This window comes from Anser brachyrhynchus, assembly GCF_964034855.1.
Source record: "Anser brachyrhynchus genome assembly, chromosome: 4".
In the NCBI taxonomy this organism is placed as follows: Eukaryota; Metazoa; Chordata; class Aves; order Anseriformes; family Anatidae; genus Anser; species Anser brachyrhynchus.
This window is the reverse complement of record NC_137698.1, coordinates 49,773,755-49,801,285: the sequence shown is the minus strand read 5'-3', so window position 1 is coordinate 49,801,285 and position 27,531 is coordinate 49,773,755. Positions and strand designations below refer to the sequence as shown.

At 38.0% G+C, this 27,531-nt stretch overlaps 1 protein-coding gene across 7 annotated transcripts in view; it reads right to left on the bottom strand.

Annotated features, from left to right (window-relative positions):
* Positions 1-27,531, bottom strand: part of DLC1 (DLC1 Rho GTPase activating protein) — a 281,768-nt gene that overhangs the window by 171,190 nt on the left and 83,047 nt on the right. Inside the window, exon 1 of one of the 7 annotated variants that reach the window (XM_080591594.1) lies at positions 13,877-14,027. The exons of the other annotated variants lie outside the window; for them this stretch is intronic. The gene's annotated coding sequence lies outside the window, so the exon portion shown is untranslated. Of the gene's footprint in view, positions 1-13,876; positions 14,028-27,531 lie in introns of those variants that run through there. 7 annotated transcript variants of the gene reach the window in all.

The following is a 27,531-nucleotide window of genomic DNA, read 5'->3' as shown; positions in this document are numbered from 1 at the left end:
CTTGAGAAAAGGAAACAAAGATGTTATAATTGCTTCATTGTGTCCCAGAAGTAGGGAATATAAATGCCTAAATTAGCCAGTTCTGATAGTTACTGAACTGTTTTTCCCGTTATACAGAGATTTCTCCATTTAGTTAGCAGTAATAAAACTGATAGCAGTTTTTTATAGACTGCTTCAAAGACTTTGCTAAACATGAATTAAATGTCTCCAGTTAGAATTTAAGGAACAGTATGGATAAAACAGTTTTATAAAACATGGTCTACATGGTCTATATGTGAAGACAGAGTTGACCAAATGTTACTTAACCAAATCTTAGAAAAGCAGAAATACAGATCTCTCAGTCCATAGCAGAGTTATGTGTAATGTTCATAGCAAAGGCCAAACCCAAGAAGACTGCGTTTCATTTTTCATTAGAACATGATATTTTGGATTGGGTTGCTGAAAAAGCTTACATGTTTGCAGGACATCCTGATGAACCCGAACTGAGTTTAGAATGATCCTGTAAGAATATTACCTCAAAATGACGTAGCAGTCAGTGACTGGGTTTAAATTTCACTTTCTTTCAAACTGAAAACCGTGTCCCAAATGATTCATTGAAACACCATGCATCATCATTTTAACTGATTTAAATTGATGTTCAAAGTTTATAATAGTCAGAACAGTTACTTCATCTAATCCACACAGGTGCAGAACACACAGCAGAGTCTGCTAATGAAAGAGAGAGGACCTTCCTTTGTGCTGTGGATTTATACTCCCCATGCTGGGTGATGTGGTAGCCAGTTTGCTCTTGTTGTAAGGGCAACTTGCAGGGCAACCAGGCGATCAGGCCCAGTCAGCATGGGTTTATGAAAGGTAGATCCTGCTTGACGAACCTGATCTCCCTCTATGACCAAGTGACGCGCTTGGTGGATGAGGGGAAGGCTGTGGATGTGATCTACCTTGACTTCAGTAAGGCTTTTGACACTGTTTCCCACAACATTCTCCTCAAGAAACTGGCTGCTCGTGGCTTGGACTGGCGTATGCTTTGTTGGGTTAAAAACTGGCTGGATGGCCGGGCCCAAAGAGTTGTGGTGAATGGAGCCAAATCCAGTTGGAGGCCGGTTACTAGTGGAGTCCCCCAGGGCTCAGAGCTGGGGCCGGTCCTCTTTAATATCTTTATCGATGACCTGGATGAGGGGATCGAGTGCACCCTCAGTAAGTTTGCAGATGACACCAAGTTAGGTGCGTGTGTCGATCTGCTCGAGGGAGGAAAGCTCTGCAGGAGGATCTGGATAGGCTGGAGCGATGGGCTGAGGTCAGCTGCATGAAGTTCAACAAGGCCAAGTGCCAGGTCCTGTATCTGGGGCGTAACAACCCCAAGCAGCGCTACAGGCTGGGAGATGAGTGGCTGGAAAGCTGCCTGACAGAGAAGGACCTGGGAGTATTGGTTGATAGTCAGCTGAATATGAGCCAGCAGTGTGCTCAGGTGGCCAAGAAGGCCAACAGCATCCTGGCTTGCATAAGAAGCAGTGTGGCCAGCAGGTCTAAGGAGGTGATTGTCCCCCTGTACTCAGCTCTGGTGAGGCCGCACCTCGAGTACTGTGTTCAGTTTTGGGCCCCTCGCTACAGGAAGGGCATGGAGGTGCTCGAGAGAGTCCAGAGAAGGGCAACGAAGCTGGTGAGGGGTCTGGAGAACAAGTCTTACGAGGAGCAGCTGAGGGAGCTGGGCTTGTTCAGCCTGGAGAAGAGGAGGCTCAGGGGAGACCTCATCACTCTCTATAGGTACCTTAAAGGAGGCTGTAGAGAGGTGGGGGTTGGTCTATTCTCCCACGTGCCTGGTGACAGGACGAGGGGGAATGGGCTAAAGTTGCGCCAGGGGAGGTTTAGGTTGGATGTTAGGAAGAACTTCTTTACTGAAAGGGTTGTTAGGCATTGGAATGGGCTGCCCAGGGAGGTGGTTGAGTCACCATCCCTGGAGGTCTTTAAAAGACGTTTAGATGTAGCCCTTAGTGACATGGTTTAGTGGAGGACTTGTTAGTGTTAGGGCAGAGGTTGGACTAGATGATCTTGGAGGTCTCTTCCAACCTAGACGATTCTGTGATTCTGTAAAGCGTGCACAGCAAAGTCACAATCTAGAGAGAACCAGTTGCTGCTTATAAGGTCTCCCCGAGCCTCCTCTTCTCCAAACTAAACAACTCCACTTCCCTCAGCCGCTCCTCATAGGACTTGTGTTCCAGGTCCTTCATCAGCTTCGTAGCCCTTCTCTGGACATGCTCCAGGGCCTCGATGTCCTTCTTGTAGTGAGGGGCCCCAAGATGAACACAGCACTTGAGGTGCAGCTTCACTAGAGAAGAGTACAAGGGGATGATCACCTCCCTGGTCCTGCTGACTACACTATTCCTGATACAAGCCAGGATGCCATTGGCCTTCTTGGCCACCTGGGCACACTGCTGCCTCATGCTCAGGGGAGCATCAATCAGCAGCCCCAGGTCCTTTTCCTCTGCACAGCTTTCAAGCCACTCTCCCCCAAGCCTGTAGCATTGCATGGCATTGTTGTAGCCAAAGTGCAGGACCCAGAACTTAGCCACATTGAAGTTCATCCCACTGGCCTCTGCCCATTGACCCATCCTGTCCAGGCCCCTCTGCAGGGCCTTCCTACTCTCTGGCAGATTGACACTTCCCCCCAGCTTGGTGTCATCTGAAATCTTACCAAGGGTGCACTCAATTCCCTCATCCAAGATATTAAAGAGGATGGGCCCCAACAGCGACCCCTGGGGAACACCACTTATGAGCGGTTGCTAGCTGGATTTCACCCCATTTAAGTCTGATTGGAAATACAACACTGGAAAGGGTAATCAACATAAAATTCATAATTGACTGATAGACAAAACTAATTGCCCTACCACAACAAAATGAGTGGTGGTGAATGGATGTTTTTGTTTTGTTGTGCTTTGTTTTGTTTTTCCAGATTGCAGAGATAGTAGGTATTTTACACAAAGAAAAATAAAATGAAAAAACACAAATGGAGTTTTCTCCAAGCAAATTGTTTGACTCTTCCTGCCAAACAACCTATAAGCTTGCTCTGCATGTAGCAGACTGAGAATGCTAGAAAAGAATCTGCTGAAATGAAGAGGTGGCAAAATATTGCTCAAAGTGATATTCAGGCTTGACACAACCGGCTGGCTTTGCAAGCAAGCACCTCTTTCGGAAACAATAATATTAGTATGGTATTCAGCTATTCTGTTCAGTAGTCCTAGCAATGGTTTGTGGTTTTGACTGCTGTTGACATCAACCTTGTCATGAGAAGTTTCAACATTTTAACTATAGCTTGTTTTCACATTTTACTGAATAGCACAATAATCTCCTTCTGTTTGGCCATGTTGCTATTAAATTGTGTACATATAAGCCTAAAAATTATACCGAAAAAAACATATACAAATAAAAGAAGGCTAATCTTGAGTTGGAGATTCAATACAACAGACTAAATAAATATTATTAGGAGATTAATTTATGTTTAGACATTTTTAGCCTTGATATTATTTAATAAATTTCCAAGAGCTTTATAGCTTATTTGTCTTTTCTATATCTCCCTTGTGTGTATATTCTGAGATTTTATTACCAAAGTGTGATATGATCTAAAGCCAGCAAGACATTAGCAATTCGTTTTCATTTGAAAACATCCTTTGCATCCAGTCTCTCACATTTTCCTACTCTGGCAGTTAGTTACTTTCCAAATTAGTATACAATCATATAAATGATATTTATAGAATTAAACAGAAATTCTACCTTTAGCATTATGAAATCAGAACTTAAGTATTAGAAGGTAACTGTTTGAAAATGACCCTTAAAACCTTAATTTCTGCCTTCAGGCATTTGTACTGGGCAGTTCAAGAATGTATGATGAACACACAGGGTAGGTTAAACTTGAAACTTGTCTGGAGATTTTATTTTCAACATCTGCACAAAATGAGGAATCGCTTTAGGTCACAAACTGGAAAAAGCAATAGTTCTTTCAATTTGTATACTCCCTGCTGTGAAAAAGGAGTTAGTTGAATTTGAATGTATTCATATGTTTAGAACATTGTAGAACATTGTATTGTAGTCATTCCCAGAATGAAACAAGCTAGAATTACTCCTAAATTAAGTATTTCATCCCCAAAGTTAAGTTCATATTAAAAGAAATCCAAACATTTTTACAAGGAAAACATTTCACAAGCCCTGTTACTAGCATCAGCATACAATGCTAATACAATGAAAATATTTTGGGAAATGTGGCTACAGATGAGATTCAGCCTCTTTTTAGACGCTTTTGCCATTTTGGAGTTTATATTGTCATTGAAAAGAATAACACTATTTTTTCCCCCTAAGTACTCCTATGTCTTCAAATGTTTGTTTGTCTTTTTGCTACTAAGCTCCTTTGTGCTTAAATTTGCAAACTGAGGTTGTTTAAATAGGTGTCACTACAGCAATAACACTCTGCACTAACACCTGGCAACGTCTGCATATAAAGTTCTTTGTGCAAAATGTTATATTTCTGATTTTGAATGTTTCGTGGATAGACGGCAACTGACGTAGAGTATTTCTAAAAATACAAAATACCTCTTTTTTTTTTTTAATTTAAGATTGCAACTTTTATATGCATGTTATCAGTACAATATGATGATTGTAACCTACTCAGAAACAAAAGAGACCAGCCAAGGTGTAATTTCAGTCCTTCTACACTGCAGTGTTCAGGTCACAGGCTTTGAAAACTACCTAAAAATGTTATCTTTCTCTAAATTTTACACTCATACTTTACAGTTCCATATTGGAGTCCTATTCTCCATTATATTAGGGGAGTGTTCTGAGTGGAGAATATTAAAATTCAATAAGAAAACTAAAGCACTTCACTCCTTTTTGACACAAGACACAAGTCCAAGACACCAGCAAAGATCACAGTAAGGTTACTATTGTAAATCATATTTTGAACAAATATTTAGAATAGACTGAAAATGGAACAAATAACATAAACATACACTGATGTACACATGCACAGGTGTGCTCATGCATGCAGATGTCAACACACATTCACACACATTTTTGGGAAAGTAACTTTTTTTCTGATTCTTCTCATAAGCAATTTAAATAGCTGACTAAATATTTCCAAACATAATGCATTCTGTAGCACTGGTTTACAGTTCCCTCCATAACATGCACTTTTTAATTCCCATTAAACCTATAAATGAGTTATATTTGCAGAAGTGAAGACTTCAGAGGCACTTGATTTCTATATAATGTAGAAATTGTGACTTTCACAACCATATCCTTCTGGAAAAGAAAGTTAATAAATACAATAGCATCTGAAAATCTACCTCTGAAAGACACAACCTTTTAATAAAATGCACGCTGTTTACAGTTCCAGACAAAAATAAATGGCTTCTTCCTTCAACAATAGTGCTGTATTCTCTAGAAAGAGAGGAAAAAGCACTGAAAAATGATACAGAACATAAAATCCAAATCTACCCAAGCTGGAAAATCCCAGGAACTCAAAGATTTCAGGACTAGAAGTGAGGTGAAGCTTCTCCACTTCCCCAACCTTTCCCAAGATCTTTCAAACCTGTGTGCTTTTCACAAATAAGGTCTCCTGAATTTCACCTGATTTCCACTGCATAAACTTGCCATCTTTCATGTTCTAAACTAATTTAACCTAAACAAAAGCCTAGTAACTTCCTTTCTACAGACATTTTTGCCTAAACACATGCTCAGCCTGTAGGCTGTACTCTATATTGGATGAGACAGATTTGAATGTAGTTCTCCATGTTTCATGTTGGCCAAATAAACCATCTAGCAGAGATGTTATTTTAATAGTGAAATTCAGCAATTCACTATTGATGAAATGGAAAGTCACTCAAAAATCTTGTGACAGAATAATCTGAGGAATTATTATTACTTGGCTGTGTAAACTCATCAGGGACTGCAGGCAGTAGTTATGCATGAAGTGGTTGCTCTTGAAACACAACAGCTCTGCACTGTACAACTAAGTCAAGCAGGGTCAGTCTCTAGCTAACATCATATTACCATGGGTAGATACTGGAATGGAAAACATAGACTACACAGTCTGTCATTACTGCGTTAACATTATATCTATTCTCCTGCAATAGTAATGGAAAGAATAATTGGTGGAGCTAATTCAGGTAATCAACAGAAGGTACCTAAAATTAACAACCAGTTTTAACTAACAAATAATCTAAAGTATAAGATTTATAAAATAGTGTTTAAAAAAAAAACAGAGGATGAAATCCAGCTCTCTTTCTTTGCAGTTACACTTGTTTACAGTAGCTGGTCTGATGACACTGAACTCCCAGTAGTCATTCCTGATTTAGGATCATGTCAGCATTATGACTATGAAAATTTGCCAAAATCAAATCGCACAAGGGTACAGAGTACAACATGAACATTATTGGTCTTCAATGGGTGAAAAATATAGTGAAAACATAAAATCATTAATCGTGCTCTTTTCAGCATAGACAATATTCAGTTACTTTCTGATTTACTTCTTCATATTTTGTAAATTGGCACTATATGCGTTCTAAGAGTCATGCTGGCTATGACTGACAAACTAAGCAAAAGACAAGTTTTTACCTTTACTGGACCCCACTTCTGCTTGCTACAAGGGGAAAGACTTGTGCTTTGTGGAGAATATTATGACAGTAATCTGAGTACTTATTATCAGACTGGAAAAATATTGCAGTTATATAGAACCTCACAAGTGAAAGATGACAGATGCTGCATTCTTGATATTGCAAAAAATACCTCTGGTTTGGTTATTTTGTGCAAAGTCAAAAACAAACTACTTCAGTGAACATCTTACTGCTTTCATATTATGCTGAAAATCAAGCAGGGCCATACCACAAGGCAAAATAGTGACTTCATTTTAATTGTCAGAAATTAAACCCGAGTACTGACATTATGAAATTTTGCTTGGATATATATCTGTTGTTGGTGTATGTTTTACAAATAAACAAATATGTTTGTGCATTTATATATTTGCACATTTATATATTACATGTCTATTTTGTAGGTTGATAGGAGGAGAACGGTCTTATTTTTGCAGTTAAATCAGAGGAAGGGTTTGTCCTTCAGGAAACCTGTTCTGGTCTTTGCAATTTTATTTACACTTATTTTTCTTTGACTTATCAAACTAGATAGTTCAGGTAAATCAAGAATTGATGCCAATGATCATTCACATGGGTCCTCATATCTAGTGAAATCGAATTAGGAATCAGATCTACGAGACTGTGCATGGTCCAAACTCCAAATTATATCAGCTACAAGGAACAACATGTGAGAAAATTTAAGTAATCATAAATCATTGTGAATATCTTCAAGTTTATCTATTACGATAATTTGTATTGTTTTATAATGTTTTAAAAATGTTATACCAGAATTCTACCCTTTGAAATGCAAAGAGTTACCATGGAAAGACTTACACCCATTTCTAATGTTTGTTCTTTTTCTCACAAACTATGTATTAAGATTAAATAGCAATTCTAAATATTGCAAGGAAAAAGTGTGAACAATGGGGGGGGGGGGGGAGGAGGGGCAGGGGGTGGACCAACTGACCACCCTTCTTAATGTTGTGGGAGTAAGCACAATTTAAAATAATAAAAAAAAAGTCCCACTGGTATTCAAGAAAAGTCAGTCACTTCTGAAAGAAAATAAATTCTGACATCTCTTGATACTAAGTAGAAGTTTTAATTTGTTCCTTATAATGATGAAGTGAAATTGAAGTGAATATACCTAAAGTGATTGTAAAATTTAATACAGGTGTTTCTTAGAAATGAAATACAGACTCAGCCACAACAGGTCTTGACTACTATGTGCAATAAAACTTTCTATTCATAATGAATATATTGACATTGTTAGGTTGATACTATTTTAGCTTCGCTGTAATATCTTTTAGGCATAGATGGTGCCTAAACCTGGACATAAGGAATTATTTATGAACAGAAAGTGAACCTAATGCTTTCAGTTTTACACTGCACTGAAGACAGTTCAAAGAAACAGGGGAAGAGGTATGAATATAACACCTAGTTTGTCCTTCAATTTAACAATGAAAATATTAGAAACCAGATAATACTTATATGAAGTCTGTTAGTGATACTATACCACAATACCTGAAGATATTGCAATTATAGTACTGAGCAGTCTCCTAAAATTAATGGTACTCTTTCCACTGATTGCAATGGGCTTTGAATCAGGCTTAAGACAGAAATAAGTATTAAAAAACATAAAATCATATTACACTCTGACTTTTTCCAGGTGAGAAACAGAAGTGCCTTAGATGATTATCATGCTAACCGTGCTAAGAGTTCTGAGAATACAGGTTGCACCATCAACTCAGTCTTTTTAGGTAAGTTATCTGTTCATTAATATGAATGAGATTTCAGTAAATGAAAAAAAACAACCTATTAAAAAGAACAAACAAACACAACACAATCCACTTGCTAATAATATCTTAATCAAACTCCCTATTTTTTTTGTGTGGAAGGAGATGAGTTTCTATTCAGTGTATGAAGTTCTGGTAACTTAAAAGCCTGCAGTGAATATTTTCACTATATTTGCTTTTCTTTCTGAGAAAAATGCTTATGCAAAACTAGAAGGCACTATGGAAGAAATGTGCTGTTATACAAAAACTATAACAAATTATCAGATGAAGGGAGCAGGTTTATCTAGTTACTTAATCTTGTAAGTTTTGCCACATGAGGGCTTAGCTTGAAGAATTCCAAGTTATCATTCACCTTTTTTCTAATTTTGGGGGGTAAAAATATAAATATTTAACTGCTTCTACCTTTCATTTTAGTTTTATATTGCTCTTCTGAGTCCTGTGGGTCTATTTATATTTCTTTGTATACACAGTCACATAAACACACACACACATACATGCATACACTCTGATTTGCAAAGCAAAGAGAATTTGTACATTGATGATAGGTTTAAATTTGGCATTCTTCTCTAAATATAGAAACAAATATTACAAATATTTACCTGGAGAGACTATTAAAAAAAACTAGATTGCACTAGCTCATTACCAAGATTTGCCTGAGAATTTGTATATCTTGAATGACAAAATGTAGGAACATTTTGTAATAACCTGCAGCTCCCTGAAATGAGTCCAGTGCTTATGGCTTCTGAGAATCCAGTCATGTATTTATATATCTAGATAGAGACAGAAGAATCTGCATTTATCATTCTCTTTTCTGTAATCTTGCTCAAGTTAGCAATTTACGTGGGAAATTTACTAGGTCTGTCCACCAAACACAAACAGTTTGTGATGCCTCTTGTATCTGGGGAAGGCCATTAAGAGAGAAAGGGAATCGAGGAAAACTAAGATAAGGTATATCCAGCAAAGAATACTATTCACATTATTCTGGGAGAGATCATGGAGACCTCTGTAAAGAGAGAACAAAGAAAATAAGAAACTTCAGAGCTGAGGGTATGGAAAGACTGAGTTTGGGGAATCACTGTTGACAGAAGACCTAGAGTCTTGTACAGAAATTTATACGATATCAACGGGTATGTATTGACCACAGCGGCCCTCAGGGAGTCCAGACAACTCCATGTCTAAAAAAACAGCAGGATCAAGGCACAAAAAGTATGAAACCAACTGCATGATGCCTATTTTAAATGAGTCACCAGTTAATCTGCTACAGGATGGACTTAATTTATGCAGTAAGGAAAGTATCACAGCATCACAAAAGAATCAAACTCCATAAACCACTCAACTTATTCCAGGTGAGAAATAAAAGTGCCTTAGATGGTTAAAATGCTAACCCTATTAAAACAAGAAGTTTAAGGTTACAGGTTGAAAGGGGTGATGTGATGTGGGATGTTCTACATGTGCTGTGACAAGACCTACTTACAGTCTTTTTGCCCAGTCACCAAGATAGGGAAAAGTGTATACAAGTTCATTGTACTATTCTACACCTCTTCTTAGTTGTGTTATTCAGTAGCACTAAAGTGGAGCACTGGAGATCAACAAAAATCAAAGAAAACAACAAAAATGTTAGAGCGGAGTTATTTTGTGCAAATGTAGAAGGACAAACATCACAGAAGCTTTGCAATATACAAAACTTTTCCTACACTGTTAATATTCTGTTTTTGCACAGACCACCCTTATAAGCAAAGGGTACTGTCTGGAAATCTTTTGCAATATTTTGGTGTTACTTCTGGTTCATTTCATCAGAAAAAATGCACTGACTGAAGATTTTGAAAGTCATGCAAGTGACCTGAAAGAATTGTTTAAAGATTTTCTTACACTTACTGCTATGGCAGATGTAGGGGCAAGGGAACAAAGTTCCAGAAGTTGTATCAGTCATATTTTTCTAGTGCAAGCATTTTGTGACAAATAGGGGGGGGAAGCTGAGAATTTAAACTCTTTTCTAGTAAGACTGAACTCGCTTAGATACATTGAACTTCAAAATAAAACTGTTTCTTTTTGAGTCAATTTGTTCTCTGAAATAAAAACAGTGGAACAGATTCTCAGAATGCTACCTATGATTGCATGTGACTTGCATGACACTATTGATTTAGTTATCAGCCTATCGAAAAAACATTTATAAAACTGAATTACCTTTTTCCTGCAGGGCTTAACCAGTGTGAAGTCCCATAATATCATTGTAACAATGAGAGTATTTACTATGGCACATGCATCTCCAAAATTGGCTCTTCGTACAATTAAGGACTATGTTCAGAAATGGAAAGAGTTGTGGTCAAACACTTTGAAAGCCCCCAAACTCAAAGATCTACTTGCTTGCCTTTCAGTTTTGCCTCCCCATGCTGCTGCAAGACTGGTGCTTTTCTGTTACTCTAAGTGTTCTGCTCAGCTTCTCTATATTTACTATATTTAGACTGACCCTACGTAAGACTATACAAGTGCACTTGATTTTGACTCTAGCAATGAGATGGCTGTACTGCTCCATGGATTTCAAACACTGCTCATTTCTTCTTTTCAAACATTCTTTTTAGTATGAAGACGAACTCTAATGGATGTTTACTATTATGTAGTAAATCCACTGTTAAACCTTACAGTAGTCAATAATTTAAAATATACTTTTGCCTTTTCTTTTACCTTACATGATATTAGTAAGAGTTTAGTATTTCAAGATTCATATATATCACCGTGATGAGGACTAACTTGTTTAGTAACTTTGTCCTGTTTATAGCTCTGCCCAAACTTGGTTGTATAAAATGGATATCTGAACCATGATCTGATATAGGCCATGATTGCTTCAATTTTTCCAGAATTCATAGTTTTACTATTAGTTGCAGTTCCCTTGTCTTCTCTCCCTGGCCACCCCTCACCTCCCTTTTGCCAGCACAAGTCTCCAGTAGAGAGCCAGCAGGGATTCATCTGAACGCTGTCCCTGGGAAATGGGCAGTGTCGAGCAGGATCAGTTCCCCAGCGTGGAAGGATCTCTGTAACCATGCAAATATCAGTCCAGGCCAAAGAGGAGGGACAAAAAGCGGCACTGATTTTTATTTCTTCCAACAGCTTGGATTTATGTTGGTGCTAAGTGATCATATAAGTGTAACCTTATTTTTAAGGATGAGGTTACTCTAACTTTACAGGCATTGAAGACTCTGAGGGTTTCTCCAATGTTTTTCTTCAGGACACCACCACAAAGAACTTAGGGGAATCTCAACATTCTAGAATAGCTGGGGAGAGTTTGAAAGAGAGTACTGTCAAAAAAAAAAAAAAGAGCAGTCAGTTTCTGTACGCTGCCCCTCAATTCACACATGCATCCTTCTTTAGCTTTGCCAGTCTATATAGCTGATGAAAACCCAGAAATACATTTTTTTTTTTGTAACAAGCCTGTAGGAGAATATGATAGCATGAGAAAATCCATAGCTAATATTTTATATGCAGTGAAAGGATTCTAAGTGCCTTGTTTTCTTGGAAAAGAACTCATTCTTTCCCATGTGAAAATTAGATTGTCCCAGTGACAATTACTTTGTTATTAAATTACTTCTGCACAGTAAGATTTGAACTAAGGGTAGTTTTGTGTCACAACCTGCAGCACATTTTTATTTATAAGAACCATTATTGGTGACTGAGCAGCTGGAGGTAAAAATCTTGGTCTCGAAGAATGATAAAATTTCTGTTTCTGAATAAGACTGAAACAAAGTTAGAGTTCAGGTTTGGGTTAATACTCAACAACCTTAAATATTCAGATCTCACTTCAGCAAAGCCATTTCAACAAAAGGGTTGCAAAATCAGATTTTCGTTTCAGCCTTGTAAACTTAACTACATGAAAGCCTAGTCATACGTAAATCAAGCCCCCCAAACTGTGACTGAGAACAAATATGTGGGGAGTGGAAACTGTCGATCAAGTGAACAGTTATTTCTTTTCAGCCACATGAGGAGATTCTAGATAGCTCTGAAAGCCTTTATAGTGCATGCTCTCTGTTCAACTCTGAATTCTTAGAAAATTGTAATAAATGGCAATCAGAGGTTTTGAGAAATTACAGAATCAAAGGAAGCTGGATCATCCTTTATATGGCCTGCTCTGTATTTTACAGCTAAGATATTTCCTGCATTAAATAGCCAAGATGCTGCAGTCAAGCCAGCTTCTTTGAAATTCTACAGCAATTACAAGATTGCTTCTGCGGGGCTGATAATGTCCCAAATTGGGTAAAAAGAACCAAAAAACTTTGTTTACCTCAGACACCACTTAATATCATCTGTCTTCTGCATATTGTTGTCTGAAATTCATCAAAGCTAAGTGTCTGATCATGTGGTAAGTGGTTGACTGGAATTTTGTAAAAGTCTGTGGTTCAGACAAGTTATTCAGCTCTCCTTTATAATATATTCAGCTATTTCGTGTATGCCTTTGAAATATGTGTATGCACACTGGAATTATTCTAGCTATAAAATATTTCTTAATCGGACTGATCTGTGCACAGTGCATGGCATTGAGGACTCACTCAGACACATACGCTGGCCTGTAAACTAGCCCCTAGGGTGGGCTATCCACTCACATCAAAGGACATAGCCAATGTAACACACAAACAGAAGACAGTTATTTTGAAAGCCTCATTCTTCTGTAGCTACCTTTCTGAATCCTTGAATTTATTTACCACTTAAAAATTTATTTTCTTAGATTTTTCTCTGTCATCCACTTTAAATACTCATTTTCCTTTAGCATTTCTATCCAAACTCCACACCCAAAGATGCTCCCCATGATGGCCACTAAAGCAATTTCCCATAAACATTTAAATGAGTATATTTTGTTTACTTATTTTTAAGCATTCATTGCTTTTTCAACAGCAAGTTCAGCTTCCCAAGTCTACTGATCATTTTTATCTGAAACCATCAACAAAATGGATTCCAACTGCATTACTATACAATAGCAAACATCACACATTTATATACACTATTAATGAGCTAACAATAGAAAGTCATAAATCTATTAAAAATACAACTCGAAGAGATCTTGAAATGCAATGTCATCTGTCTCCCTCTCAATGACAGCACTGTCATACTTGACAGATGGCCCTTCGGCTCCTCTTACAAACCACCACATATGCCCCAAGCAAAGGAGGTTTTATTCCAGTGCTACCTTCCTCAGCACTAAAAAAAAAAACAGTTCTAATGTGGAATCACAATCTTTCTTTAGCTTGAACTCGTTAATTCTTATTTTTGCCAATTTTCACTCTTTGTGACAGACTTTTTATTTTTTTTCCCTCCCCCTTGGAGATGGTATGATAGTCCCCCTAGTCTCTCATTTAGGCCAAATCTTTCTCCACTACTCTGCAATGGCAGGAGCTGCTTTTTTTCCATCTATGGCCACCCTCACAACTCTCCTCAGCTTCTCCTAGACTCTCCTGCTGATAAGCAACTTGCAAAACCCTTTACCTTCTACATAGGCTTCACCCGTAGTAAAAGTTCATCACTAGCAAGAGAAAGGCCCAGTATGCCGAAGGGCCTGGTATTTTCAGGGCATCATTCTGTTGCGAAGCAAATAAAAGTCATTTGGAAGCCATTTCACCTCCCAGCATTTGTGAGGTGAAACCTACTGGCAGCACACTGAGACCTCAAGGCAGTAAACAGTCATCAATTACCATGGTTAACAAGAGGCAGGTGAGATGAATGCTTGTCAGAAAGATGGCTAATCTTGTAGGCTGTGGGATTAGCAGGCAGCAATTGCTCCAGCCTTCTCCTGTGCTTCTGCTCCCTGCCTTCTGTGGCTACAAGATGGCATAGGCCTAAGCCTCAGCGCTGCAAGGCCTCAGGCCACCCTCCCCGCAGCCCCCAGAACCGATGAGGATGGAGCCAGAACTTTCCCAAAGGTGCACGGGGCTATGACACAAGTGCAAAGGTACAAATGTTGAAACAAGAGAGGATCAGGGTGTATATAAGTGAAAACTTTTCACCTAGGAGAGTCCAGCAGTGGAGCAGGTCACCCAGAGAGGCTGCACATCCTTAGAGGTTTTCAAGACCCAAGTGTGCAAAGTCTTGAGCAACCTGGTCTGACCTCACAACTAGCCCTGTTTGAGCAGGAGGCTAGACAAAGGACCTCCCAAAGTCATTTCCAACCAATTGTTAATGTTGTCCTTAGTTTCTCCATTACTTGGTGGAAACTAAGTAAACTATTATCTCCTAAAATTACTAGTAAAGCAAGATTAGGCAGAAAGTATAGTTACTATTACTGAATGCAGCTAAGCATTTTGCTCAATGATTTACCACTCTACTGCATTTCAACTTAGTGTTAGTACTGTTGTTGGATATGTATTGCTGCTTTTGTATACAGCCTTACACAAAATACTTGCCAGTCATACCCTGGAACCAAGCCCATCCATAAACTAATTGCTATTATATGATAACTAATCTCCTTTAGGAAGTAAGAGAAATAGATTAGTAACTAAATAGCACTGTACATTCTTTTTAAAAACACCCCAAAATTATTGCAACTAAAGAGAAAGTTCAGCTCCAATAGTATTCTACTGGGATATCACTATATAGTTTTCTTTCACATCATTTCATAACAGCCATGATGGGCATTGTGTGACTTATACCAGGGCTGGCTGAGGATTTTTGCTTACTCTGTCAGCAAGAGCAAAAATACTATATCCCCAAATTGTATGCCCAGGTATTAGATGGAAAACCAGGTCTAGATTTTATCGTTCCCCCCTGCTTATTTATCTACTTCTATATTTTCTTGTACAGTAAGACACTGAAGAAATAAGCTGTTCCAATAAATAAATAAATAAATCATTAGAAATATTGACATGACAGATTACTGCACAATTGTCATACCTGAATTCTCAACACATTTATCTACAGGCTGTGTTTACACTGAAGATCAAGGCAGTAATAAGCAGTAAATGACAGCCTGAAATGAAATGTGGGCCTCCACAGCCAATGAAGAGGTAACTAGCGATGCAATAGCTGGCCTTGAGTCCGTCTGAGGCTGGGCTGCGTCTGCAGCATTTTCGTTTTTGTTTCTGTGAATTCCGTTCGGGGTTTAGCAGGTAATGGCATCAGTGCTCAGCTCTGATGGTCTAGATCAGGAGGAAGGAAAAGCATTGTGCTCTGTGCTGGTGCCAGCTGAGAGGTGAACTCCTGCCACCCAGTCCAGCCTGAAGTGCAATTATGTGCCTGCACATCTCTGTTTTGGGGAGCTGATGACTGATAGTTTCCCTCTGCAGCTGCTGCCTTTCAGGAACAGAAGGGGAGAAGTGCTTATCTCAGAAATGACATGCTGCTCAATTCGAGTTCAGTCAGTCAGCCTGTGTCAGTGTGTGCATCCACAAAGGGCCCAGTAACCTCTAGTCAAGAGCTTGGAAGTTTGAGTGGTAGATGAAGCTGGCAGTAAATCCTGAGACTCAATGTATCTACATTTTAAATATGATAACAGTGATGTAGGAGATTAATATATATGTATATGAATGTATACCTGCATACATAGTATATATACACAAATATATAGGAAAAAAATGGATGCAAATTTATTATTTATTCCATCTGTGGCTCTGCCAAATTGGAGGTTTAAGTTGAAGAGTTTTCTCAAAAAGGAGGTAGGATAAAACAGACAAAAATGACAGAGCCAGCATTAAATCACATGCTTTAACTAATGTTTAACAAATTTAACTGGAGAATTCTAGTAATTGTGGCTAGAAATATTACAAAATCTCAGAACATGACACAGTCAGTTTTTAAACTAAATATAACATTTTTAAGCATTCTATAGTTGTAGTAAGATTGACATTGAAAAGACTTTTTGAATGAAAATGTAAAAAACTCTGGCCAACAATTTAGCTAGTAAGAGATGTAAAAAAGAACACAGGAAAGGAAAACTCATTATCACCATGAATAAGGAAAGAGAAGGATCTGAAAGGAAAGAATAAGAAATTCAAACTTGCTCCAGACTGGAAAAAAAAAAACAACAGTATTGTCAATCAGCACCTTGCTATGATCTCGGCAATATACTTCTGGTGGATTTTAACTGGACGAACACACCATTATAAACACTCAAGCAGGATGTTACTAACAATGAACAAGCTGCATTGTAAAAAAGCAGATGGAATAAAACTCACGCATGCCAAGAAAATAGGGTACAAAGAGCCTTGGAAAAAGTAGTATTCAGGACAGGAAAAACAAATAACATAAAAAAGAAATAACCCTGAAGACAATATGAAATTGAGATTTTGGGGTCTTCTGTTATTCTTCACAAGCAGCCTGAAGTTTCATGTGGTCAATGTAGCGTAGAAAGTTCAGATATGAACAGCGACTAGCAAGGAATATTTTTAAAGTGTTGAATATCACCATTTTGAGAAGGTATTTGAAAAAGTTGTTAGCTTGGATATATTGCAGGGAAAACATTCACCTAGATTTAATTGTATATCTTTGAGAATCTCAGCATAGTGTGATTGTCATTTCCTAATGGCATGAGAGCAATATCAACAGTTCAGATTCAAGAGAAATAGACACAGCAGATTACTTAATTTATTCAAGTATTTTCAGAAACGCTAGCTTGCCCTTTGCCTAACTCACCCTGCATCAGGCCACTGGAAAAATCTGAACCAACTTCTGTGGCTTTGAAATGGGCTTACCTGACATGAACCAATTCTGTTAGTTCAACTGATCTGGGGCCACTAAATGGATCATCAATGATCCACACAATCTTGCAGAAGGGTCAACTGGTCCGGCAGTGATGTAGTTTCCAAAGTCTAGGGTTAAGAGGCAATGATCACAAATCATGGCTCTCTAATTCAACCTTTCTACCCTCAAGTGAATTTTTAAGGAAGAGATCACAAACATAAGGATTGCAAATGGCAGAGTGAAGTTTCCTTTAAGTTCCTCAGCTTGAAATATTAAAGTTAGTTTCTCTAAAATATATGTTTGTCTTGAAGCATATCTTTATCTCTCCAAATTTGGAAAGCATTGCCTTCAGGAGTGTTGGAGGAAAATCTTGTTTCTGCTTGTTTTTTTTTGTCTGTCTCCCTGAGCCACAAGTACCTATTTTTTCCAGTTACATGGAGTGTTAGTCTGTATTGTGTCATTGAATATATGATTCTGACATTTGTGGTTTACTAATGGTTGAGTTAAAAAATTGGTAGCACAATCACATTTGCAATGAACAATGAGCATATATTGAGGAAGTAGGGGAATAGCAGAGCAGCTGTGGGGCATGTTATGTCTGGCTCTGCATCTTTGATCCAAAAAAAGAGCATAAACACAGACAAAAGGAAACAAACAACATAGGCTATTAAAATTGCAAAAACTTTAATAACCAAGCAGTATAAAACACCTGGTTGTAACCACTAAGCCACAGTAAGAACAGAGAACAAAGTCAATATCCCCTATGACACATCTGTGGCTGCAGACAGAACACAGTTTATGAAATAACCAGAAATGATTGCCTAACTAGGTAAATCTATCTTTTCAGTGATGTCACCCTACCTTGATGCAGAATTTCTATGAAAAAAATAAAATGAAAATAACCCCAAATTCCCAAGATTTGCCAGTTAGAGAGGATAAGGCGTAATTTAGTCTCTAGGTAATAGAAAACTCTTGAATTGCACTTGAACAGTAGCTTTTAGTGCTTACTGACATGATTTAATGGTGGACTTGGTATCGTTAGGTTCAGGGTTGGACCAGATGATCTTAGAGGTCTTTCCCAACCTAAATGAAATGATTCTAAGTGATTTTCAGGTTATGCAAGTAGGGTAACATATAAATTCATGCTCAGCAAGATGGACCTATTGAAGGAATCATAACACTCATGCATCTAAAAGTTAGTTTCTGAGTTAAGCTTCACCCAAGTAAAGACTGAGTGGAATATCAGTGAGTACAGCTGTGGGAATGAGTATGGTATAGTTAGCCCAATGATATTTAGTGAGTCATAGACTACTGCTGTATTACTTCAGTTTCAAATAATTCAAGTTACTGCAATCTTAACTACAAAGGGATGGGACAGATCATTAGTAGATACGACAAATTATACACTTAAAATATAACAAAAGTAATCTCTCTACTGTTAGCGAGCACCATGGGAAGGCTTCTGACAGGTCTTTGAAATCCAAATATAAGCTCCAAGAATTCATAGTGTTATTTTTGGATCAGCTAGGCACATTAGTGGGTCTATGCTGCGTTATCATTCAGTAACAATGATGGTGCTATAGAAATTCAGTGCATTTAGAGACTGGTGCTAAGTGAAAGTAGTGAAACTATTTTAATTCTTGGGTTTAACAAGATTAAGGATTGTGCCTGTTGGACACTTAATTGTTTAAGTCAAGAGTCTGATACTCTAATTGACCTTATGAGATCAGAGTGTAAAGAGAAAGCCCAGAAATTGGCCTGACCTGATTTTCACAAATCCTCAGCTTCACAAATCTCAGCTTCATTTTCAGTAGTTCCAGTTTTCAAGTTAAGAGAGTAAAATAATTAACTGGTCCTTTCTTCACAATTGGTGTTACTGAATCTCCACATAAGATTTAGTGAATCAATTTCAGGTTGGTAGAATCCATCTGTTAACAAGCCAGACAGACTTGTTAACAGCCAAACTGTTCTGCAAAAATGTAGACTCATAGAATGATTTGGGTTGGAAGGGACCTTAAAGACCATATAATTCCAACTCCTGCCATGGGCAGAGACACCTTCCACCAGGTTTTCCAAAGCCCCATCCAATCTGGCCTTGAGCACTTCCAGGGATGGGGCGTCCACAGCTTCTCTGGGGAACCCGTGCCAGTGCCTCACCATCCTCTGAGTGAAGAATTTCCTCCTAACATCTCATCTAAATCTCCCCTCTTTCAGTTTAAAACCATTACCTCTTACCCTGTCGCTACACTACCTGATAAGGAGTCCCTCCCCAGCTTTCCTGTAGGCCACCCACATAGAAAACACCTATTTGTAGGGCTTGAAAAAAAAGTGGGGGAAGGAGAAATATCAAGATTCAGGGAGCGCTGGTAAACTAAATGGATAAAACCAATGGATAATAAAGAATCAGAAAGAGTTAGGAAGCAGATTGTATGCATTAATGTTTCCCATGTCCACATCTGTTTATACCAATTTAGCTGGATTCCAGAAAAGCACACTTTAAATGCTAAATCTTTTAGCCAAACTGCTATGCTCATATAAATCAATAAGTCCACAATTCTGGGTACTCTTATGTATGTACTCTTATGTACTCTTATGTATGGAAATATCTGATCAGGCTAAGTTTTTCAGTCTCTTAAGATGCATAAGCACATGCCATGTAACTGTTAGGCTTTTTTTATTAAGCAAAATAAAAATGAAATTTGCACACTTCTATTTCAGCTGGACTGGCTCCACAGTTTCCAGCTGGGCAGGCTTCTTTTCCAGGTGACTCATTCCCCTTTGCGAGTATGCAATGTGCAGCCTATGGTATGTCACTAAGACGTGTCCGCTTACATATACAGAGAAGAAGTTTAATGAATCATAAAACCATGATGTAGTAACAATAGCATGTCCTCAAGCAAAAAGTATAAAACCACCAAAGCACGGAGTAAAAATGTTTGTTTCAAAATCTGCCCTAAATGGAAGCATTAATATGTATATTTTTAACCTTAATTTGCTTCTTTCATAAATTAAAGTTCTTTTGCTAACAACAGAATGAAATGCAAATCTTCATTTTAGACTTGATCCTTTGCTTTTCAGAATTAAAGTCCAACTGGTTTTACTACGATTCACACTTCAGAAATTGTTCATCTTGGAAGACTCCCCCGGTGCAACACAAACAGCGACTTTTGGTAATGGGATATCATCTCCAGTTAACTGGCAAACGTGGCAAGCAAATAAATTAATAGACTCATGCTTCATTGAAACTTTACTATCTTCTTTAAAAATAATAGTTGATCTTCTGTATGATGAAGCATTAACATTACTCTGTCCTCTACATTTCTCTCTGTGTCCTATAATAACCATACAACCGTATCGGTATCTAAATTCATAAAGAAGGAAATAATAAGATGTTTGGCTACTCTTTTAAAAACCTTTGAGATGTAGGGTTTCCTAATATCAAAAAAAATAAACATTGCCACCGCATCTTGTGACAAAAGCCTAAAACATCTTTAAAGGCCGGCATAGCTTTTGCATGAAATATGTCTGCAGAGAAAAAAAAAAATTGCTCGAGGAGGGAGAATGAGGCTTTTGGAATAGTTAATGACAGCGCAGCTGGCACAGATTAGCCTATGTCCTCATACAATCAAAATGTTTCTATTAGAGAACTTGAGATAACTAGCTTGAGAGCATTTAAGTGTACTCCAGTATTTTTTTTTCAATTTAATCAAGCATTATCTCATGAGATATGACTACATTATCCCAGTGGAATTGAAGAATTACCAACCCTACACTATTTTATACATATATTTAATATCAGGTTATTGGGCTTGATTTTTATCTATGGTGTATGCCAACTTTTATCGGCTTAACAGAAGACGTACCATGGCAGAATCCACTCGGGAAGAAAGTAACATCGCATGAAAGCTCCAGCTACTGATTCACAGGTGAGGCCAAAAGCATGAAACCACAGCCTCAGAAATGCAGAGAAATACATGTCTGGGGAAAGATCCTGTCCCATTCCACAGCCAGTGCCAGGGAAAACTATAGTGAATTTATAGGCAGCACCAGCTGGCCTCCCAAAGGAAGGACGGCAGTAAGAACACTGCAGACTTGAGGAACATTCGGAGAAATTATAGCAACAGTCCTGGACCAGGGATTGCTGGGTTTGAAGAACAGGGCATGTGGAATCTCAAAATATTTCTTACTGTATTGCAATTTAATGTTAAAATAAACGTCATTGTTATCAAACACGTCCGTCTACGCGTTGAAGAAAGATAAATGGATAACTACAATTTTCAATAAAATATTTATAAACTTTAGTTCCACTGTTATTTGAGTTAAATCCTGCTTCCTCTGACTCATATCAACGGGACACAAATGCCAATACGTCTGTTTCACTAAGTGTGTTTATTAACACAAGCAAAATACCATTTGGCTCCTCTGCATTTTAAAAAATGAGATAATAGAGCTTATCATCAAGCTAAATTACTAGATGACTGTAGATGAAATCTGAGGCTTTTTTAAGTAACCAGGAGTTTGCTAGCAACAAAATTAGGATTTCAACTAGGTGATTTCTATCCGTCTGTTGTGTGTATCGTCCAGGACAAGCACGCACAGGAGAGGCATTTTCATTCCAAGAGTTTCTTTTTCTGTTTTCCAGGGCTTATTTTCCTGTTTTAAAGGAATGGTTCTGACTTCATGCTAGACTCTGCTGCCACTAGAGGTGTTTATGCCTAGGAGGATAAATGTCTCTAAATGTGCAATTAAGTTCAATAGTCGTATTGATATGTATATACCATCAGAAAAGGCTAGGCTTTTATTCAATTCCTGAAAATAAAAGAGATGAATAGAGAGCTGAGATGAACGTTTGCTTACAGAGAAGAATTGCAGAAAAAGGCATTGGAAAAATTGCAACGTATTTTCCTCAAACTGCTGTTTGGAGACCTCAGGAAGCACGTGCAAATGTGTAAGAGCACACCTACAGGTTACTTTGTGTGGGACTGTGCAAGAATCAGAAGTTCATCTAAGTATGATTTGATGCACAGTTGCATCAAAAATACAAGACTTGTCCTCACAGGGATCAAAGTGTGAATTTTAATATGGAATGTGAGGGAGTACAACAAGCAGAAGCAATACTGCAACACTGAAAATCAGCTTTCAAAACTTCTAAGGAAATTCTACCAATGTGTCTCAGATAATTGTATGGCTCCTATTACTACAACGTTTCTGTGCGTCTTCTTAATATATTTAACCACCCAGTACTCTGTGACAAGGGAAAATGATTTTAATTCCATTTTAAGGTTGTGAAAATGATAGCCAGGAGAAGTGCTTCTCCTAAGGCTATACCAGGACTTGAAGCTAAGCAACAGTGCTGGCCGCTGGACTAAGTTCCCCTCTGTTTTTAATCCTGCTTCTCTGATGTATCCCTGGAGTGATAACATTTGGAAGTGTATTGAATGCTCTGGTTAGTGGGGTAAGAACTGTGTTCGCTATGACTGTGTCTGTGGGGGATGTTGTATTACTGGTTCTCATGTTTCAGGCTCCGTTCTGACAGCGTAATCAAACCGGAAAAATGTAAATGAGAGTTTTCTTGATATTTGTTGAATGCACGTACTTTCTTGATAAATTTAACAAGTGGGGTTTTTTTAAATGTTCTGCCCCCACCTCTCTTCATCTCCAGAGACTTCCAAAGCAGCTCTGTGTAGCTTTATGTTTATCAGATTTTTTTTCCCCTTTTCCTCTCTGAGACAGGAAGCTGAGGGTTTTGACCTCATCTGGATCTTTCCCAGTGTCAGGAGGTGGTCTGTTCAAAAAGATTCCATGACACTGATCTCTTCCCGATTTATCAGATAGCTAGGTCAATAAATAAGGTCTCTACTGGTTTTTTCCACAGCTGTGAAACAACCAATGGACTCCTCTGAGGGCTAATTATCAAATCTTTTGAGTTTTTCTTTCAAGGAAAAAGCATTATCTTTCCGGTTAGTAAATTCCGTTGCAGCATAACTTAGCAGAGACTGTCTAATTGTAGGAGCCCTGGCTCCCATAAAGCAGTGCTTTTAAGTGAAATGTTAACATTAGAGATCTCTTTCTTGTTGGGAATTTTTCTCTGGCCTGCTAGCAGTATATTTTCACATAGTCACTAAACCCTTTCAGTGTTTTTATAAACAGGTGGTAGGGCAATTGTCATGCACGAGTGCAGCAGGTAACAAAGAATAGGATTCTTCCGTGTAACTTCCATGGATATGGATAGTGAGGGTACAGCAGTAAGTGACAGACAAATATGCAACTTTCCAGATTTGTCATTTTTCTGTCTCCTCCTAGCCAAAATACCCAGCCCTTGTGCTGCTGCTGCCTCCCCACAGGACTGGCCATATCCTGTCCCAGGTGAGGCAGTTCATTTGACAGTGGATACAGCTCAGCAAAAATATCTCCATCACTAATGAGGAAGCATCTTTTCTGACATTCTAGGAAACAAGGAAATGTGGATGGCTCTGGTGACTATCAAAACAACTTCCTTAAAATATCTGGCAGAAGTAATCAGAACACTCCTAAAAGATCACATGTCCTGATAGGAACACTACTATTTTATTCCAGAGGAAGCTTTCAATTAAAAAAAAAAAAAAAACAATTAAATGGTTATTTATTAACAGATTTCCCTGAGAGTTCAAAATTCCTGGCTACCAAAGGTAAGTCACAGGCTTAGGTTCACAAAAATACCCATGATATTGCCAAATTCTTTCTCTATTTTTTGCCTTATTTTCCATGCATTGTATTATTATGACTGGGATAATACTTTTATAAGTTATGTAATTAATAGGATTCTACCGTCATAATAAGTGAAAATACACATAAATGCCCATTTTGACTACATGGTATACCCTCAAGGTTTAAAGATGTATTGGAATTCAAAGAACTCTCCATCCCTAACACACCAGCGCCTTTGATTCAGAATAAATAACAGGACTTCCCTGTTTTGATTTGTTCATGATTGCACTGATGTTGCTATCAGTAATTCTTCTCCCAGTGTGCTAAGTTTGAGCTAGAGTCTCTCTAAACAACAAATCAACAAGGTAGGATGTTTACTGGAGATTATGTGATAAAAATGATATACAGTTTTTAACAAAAAGCTTCTATAATGAATATTTCTAGAAACTCTCATACTGCCTTTTAAAAGACAGAAGTAAGATGCAGATGGAGATCATTTCTAGAGGACAGACTGAACTAGAACAAATGAATGCTTATCTTATTTCCCTACAGAGCATGCAAAGTGATATAATCACAAAGCAACTGTTCCACACTGCCAAAAATGATCAAAACCACTGCCATGTAATACATATGCACACAACATGGAGGCTCCCAGAGAAAGAGAGAAGATTTTATGCTTTTGTCATGGTAGAGAAGACAAATCTCACTATTTGTCATGGAGTAATGGGAACCATTCAGGCACACAATGACTGACAAGGTAATGAAGTAGATGCCAGAGATTCCTCCCGACACATGGAGGATCCTTGTGCATTACTGGGTTAAGTCACAGATCACATTGCTATGCTTGCTGGCATTATGATCTGGGTGTAAATCTTTGGCAGTGTTAAATAAAAGAGCATCCTAACTAGATAAATAGCCCAAATCCAAAATATCCACTATAAACCATATTTACCATTACACAATTCTATACACAAGAGTGTTTTTTTTTTTCCCCATCTGTACAGAATTATATTTCAAATTGAATCCAAGCACTGTATACCACTGAATCAAATGTTAGGGCTCACAATAAACATGAGTCTTAAAACAAAACTGTACACAAGTATTTCCTTTGCATATTTGATACCAAAGAAAATAAAAAAGCCTTGAGATAACCAGGAGAGAGCAATAAACTCTAGCTATTGAACTTCTCTTTTGTCTTGAAGATCCTGGGGTAATACCAGGGGTAAAACCATCCCTGTTTTCAGCTCCCTTAACACTTAGTGTTTAGTAATCCCACAAGCCATTTTTGGTGAAAAATGTGTTCCATGAGTATTAGGGAACAAATTAGCTATTTCTGTTTCAGTCTGCTCACACACTTTCTCTTTCCCTTGTACAACCAAACCACACCTTTGTAGCGCACAATTCTGTCCTTACCAAAGACTGGAGCTAATCTTTATGGCAACGGTGGGGGCTATTAACTACCTTTCCGTAGAGTCCTACTATCAAGGGCCTACAGAATAGTAATAGATGAGCAAATAGCTCCCTTCTCCTACAGGCAGTAATTAAGAAAGTAAAAGAAAGCTAGTATATAAGACCTAGCCTCTCTATTTCCATTTCAGACATATTAAAATCAATTAAGCATTTACACTATGTAATGCTCGTTCCTTTCTCACTCATCACTTCTTCAGATTGAGTTTGATTATACTTGCATTATGTTCCCTGTCTAGATCATCTGCAGTATATAGTTTTGTTTTTGACAATGTTTTATGTTGAAGTGCAGTAGGACACTGACTTGTAAAACTCTGGGAAACGCACATCAGGAGGATGCATTCATGGAGAGCTGAACAGCTGGCCAACAGAATGAACAAATTACCACAAGACTACTGGGAATTAGCGAGAGAACTAGAAAGCACAAGCACAGGGGGAAAATATTCTTCTCTAGTTTTACATTGGATCTGATGCATTTCAGACAGCTGAAACAAAAACTGTAGTATAAAAACCTCAAGAGACTGACAAGTTTGCTTAGGGGCTAAATTTTAATCTTGAGTCATGAACCCATATTTTTCTACCAGGGAATATTTATCAGATGCATCTAAAAGGAAACTGCAGCATACTGACCTCTTTTAAAAAATCTGTCTTGAGAAGATTTGTTGGTAGTTAACTTTGTCCAGTCATAACAGCTGCATGTTTTGCAGCCAGTTTTGCCAGGAATGGAGGACAGACTGGAAAGCTTTGCAATACCCTCATACCACAAACAGCGGGTGTATGATACTGTGACCAGTACTGAGAATGGAGCAGGGCTTTCACATTTCCTTCTTTAAACCTATACCTGCTGCAGTGTGCAGACGTGCATCTGCTACCCTTTGAGGTCCTTTTTTTCTTTCTAATATCTGAAGAATTTTCCCTGGCTAATGGCCATATTAAAATACATCTTTTTCTTTGTGGAGCACTGCATTACCATCAGTCAACTCAGCCATGAAGCTAATGCAAGATACTAAAGTGGACCACCAAAAGGAATCCAGTTTGCATGTTCTGAGCCTGCTCCACATCATCATCTATCACACTTTATATCACATCAATCAGCAAACTCACTTCAAAAACGTGCTCCTGGCCCAGTATAAAACACTACAATAGATACGTGCCCTAACCCACTAGCACAAACCTAACTGAAAACATTGAGAAAAACTGCTCCTTTAGGAACTGCAACTCACACTTTACCATTGAGGTTGTTGAATTTTACATGCCATTGCACGCTGAGAATATAAATTCTAGTTTCCTCATTTTGGGATGGTAGGTTACTTATAAGCAACAGGAAAGAACATAGAATGGCTTACAATTCAAACGTTCATTTTAACCATTATATGATAAATTTGCTTAAATATAACATAGCTTACCTAACCATGAGCAGTCAAGTAGTAATGTTATATAAAAGTCCAAAAAAGAGATTGTAGTTTAAAATACTGACTACAGTATTTTATAAAACTGTTGGATTAAAGGGTTGGGTAATAAATACTTGCAGTTAAAGCAATGTCATATCTCATACAATTTTACTAGTTCAAAGGCTCAGAATAATGAGAGCAAAAGCATCTGTGATGGGCCAATATAGGTTAAGTCCCTTCAGCCAGCCCTAGTGAATACTGAGGATGGTAAAAATAGGTAAGGCAGAAAAAAATGTGATAATAGATAACATATAATATAATAACAGATAGTTTATACTTGATCAAATCAACACACTGAACTTCAAAGAGGAAATTTTTACACCTGCCTTTCACATCAAGCTTGTTCCTCACACAAGTATTATTTCAGTAGATGAGATCAAAAGACATCTCAGCCTCAAATAAGAATCAGCCACTGTGGTCCTTGAGAATCCTCAGCGCGTATAAACACAGAAGTAAAACGTACCCACAGAATAACCGAAAGGAAAAAAAAAAAAGCAGGAATTGCAAATAAAAGTTACAGTTGCCTACTCTGACATCGGCTCCTCAGTGACTTTTTTTTTTCCCCTCTCCCTTAGGAATTGCTTGTGATCGTTTCTGGCCTGAGTATTCATGTGAGCACTCAGGAGTGATATGCAGAGGTACAAACAGACAGGTTGCTCTGCATTTTAAAGGACGAGTTACTTCAGATTCAGCAATTATTGTTTTAACCTTTTTTTTTTCCCCTCCCCCTGCAGTTGCAGAGCTCTGAAATTAAGGAAGTACATCTGTACCCAAATGAAAACAATTCGTTTCTCAAATGACTATTTTTTGATTAGAAGTCAGTACTGTAATAGTAATTAAAACAGCTGTAACAGTAATTAAAAC